Raw genomic sequence first — 2,806 nt, forward strand, 5'->3', positions numbered from 1 at the left:
GAGTCCAATAATTGCATTATCCTCTAGATCCCATCGATCGTTAAGAGTAGAATCAGCTTCTGTAGAATCACTGTCCGGAGACTTGGTAGACGGCTTGTCCAAAATCAATTGGTCAAATAAACCTTTTTCCCCACAAAAACACCTCAACACATATAGCCCAATAAGTGTAATTTCTTTCATTCAATTTCTCAGGTACCATCGTCCAGTCACATTGAACAACTCCATTTTGGATGACATGATATTATCCACACAAACGACTAACGCTAACTAAAGGACCATAAACAGGCCCACAAACCAAACAAACAACCCAACCACCAAACCAATCAAAAAGTAACTGGCCCAAAAATTAAAGGAGCCTACCAACCGACCTCAACACCCCAAATAATCAACCCACAAAAGTCACTGATGAAGAATACCGACCAAATTAAGGACGACGACCACTGCTAAAGAGTGAATTACTCGACCTGCAATAGAAATTGAGAGACCCAGTAGTCGGATCACCACAAAAGCTCCGACCGAACACTACAAAACCACATCGACTGTCGTCGTTAATCAACAAATCGACCGACAACAGCAAACATACTTCCGAAAGAAGAAGAGACAGCAGAAATTACGAAACCCTAGTGATGTTGCTCTAATACCATGTTGATAAATAGATTCGCTGAAAACTTTTGTAGAGAAGAAAATTTTTCCTTCCACTCGTTTTCTTCCATTATATAGCGATACAAAGAGCATGCAAATAGAAAGATAGTATAAATATGAAAACGAAAAACGAAATAAACCTAATTGCATTCTTACCAAAACTAGATTATTGTAACTTATATATTTCCTTAACAATTTTCTTTACTTTGACTCTTGTCCACATGTTGTTTAGTTGACTCAACCAAGTTAACTAAAATCAACAATCACTACTGTAACTCAGTGCATGTTCAGCAAAACTTCAATTATAGACTCCGTTTGGCAAATTTATAAGATATTTATAAATTGGTCAATCTTCATTTTCAACAACACATTTCAAGAGACTCATAAGTACTATCCACTTATCCACCACTTATTTTAGCTTTTTATACACTAAACTGTTATAAATTCTTTTCAATCGGAGGCATAACTTAAGCACTCCCAAACATGTTGTCAATGGAAAACTTCATTCACCTCTAAGATATCACATCAATTCAATTCTTGTGGAATCTAAATATTATTTTACTGTTTTAAGTTAAATTATCCAAATTGCTAATTTCACTTCCTTTAAATTTAAAGTTCTCCTAACCTTAATCAATTGCAAAAATTCTACAACTAGTTAAATCATAACCTCCCATAATTATTTTACCAATACCAAAAGAGTTGCATATTTCAATTTTAGTAATATAACAAAGTTGAAGAAACCTCTTGTTCTGATAGTTTTGAGTTGTCATAGTAGGGCATAGATTGAAAAATTCATCAATTAACCAACTCACAATAAAAGTTTTTCCCCTAATATGTCATATGGGAAGGTATATCACTTCTAAGTTCTTATGTCATTTTTCATGTCCTCTTGATCATTAAAATGTCCCAATATATTTTCATCCATTACAGCATCAATGTTAAGTAAAAAGAAAACAATTACTTAAACCAGCCGCACTCTTCCATCCACTTTATCCTTGTAATGTTTTCTCACGACTTTTGGGAGGAAAGAAGCCATTAGCTATTCAGCTGTGTATTAATCAAGTTCATATGGGCATCTCATCATACATTCACTATAGCATAACCAAAACCACAAAATAATCATGATGATCATACTGATGATAATGAGTACTAATATATTTTTGTTGCAGCTAACACTTGTAATTTAAACTTATCACCACCCAGATTCTGTCTATAAGGTTGCGCAGACCAGACCTCCTAATTTATACAACTAGTCAAAATAGAGATAAATCTGAATTCCGTATTTTACAAAGTGATTTCACCTGCATTCCTTGTACGAAAGTCAATGAAAATCAGAAAGTGAAAATATATCAAAGGCATCTTCTTAGTTTTTCCATGACTTCATTTCTTTTCTACTTTTTTATTTATAAGCAAAAATGTGTCAATATTTATTTATTTATCTATTCATAAAATGAAGGTAAAAATTTGATTCATAACCTTACATGAAAATGCCTCCAATTCATTATTGAACAATGGTCAAGTAACTATGTAGTTCACTGAAAATCTGTATTACTTATATTAGCTATAAGCCTACTATATTGAGTATCAGCCTTAAATTAATATAAATATCGAGCTAGAACATACGCAGAACCAATACAAGTTAACTAGTGTTATATAAAAATAAAAAATAAAAAAAAGTTTGGCAGGTAGAATGATGAAGTCTTAGACCCCGTTTGGCCTCCATTAATTTCCATTCCATTAAATTTCATTTTTCTCTCTCCTATTTTCAATCACACAATCTTCCATAAAATAATATTATATGTAAACTGAAAATTTTTCCTTCTTTTTCAACCACCCATTTCTCAAAAAAATATTATTCCACTCATTTTCATTTTCACAAAGTGGCAGCCAAACGAAAGCTTAATTTACTACCAAGAAATGAGAGAACGCACTAGTATACCAAGGGAGAGAAGAAACTGACAACAAGGTGGATTACCTCCGTTCTGATACTGGATCCAGCACTAAGCAGATCAGTTAATGCAGCTAAGGCATTCAACTTCTCTTCAATGCTTAAATCTGAATATTCACCTTCCATTAAACCTAACAACCACACTTCTCCTGGATGGCTCTCATCAATTTCATTGTACACTGTCAACGTATCATTCTTCTTTTGACAATGATTTCG

This window comes from Olea europaea, chromosome 1 (genome assembly GCF_002742605.1).
Source record: "Olea europaea var. sylvestris chromosome 1, O_europaea_v1, whole genome shotgun sequence".
NCBI classification, from domain to species: Eukaryota; Viridiplantae; Streptophyta; class Magnoliopsida; order Lamiales; family Oleaceae; genus Olea; species Olea europaea.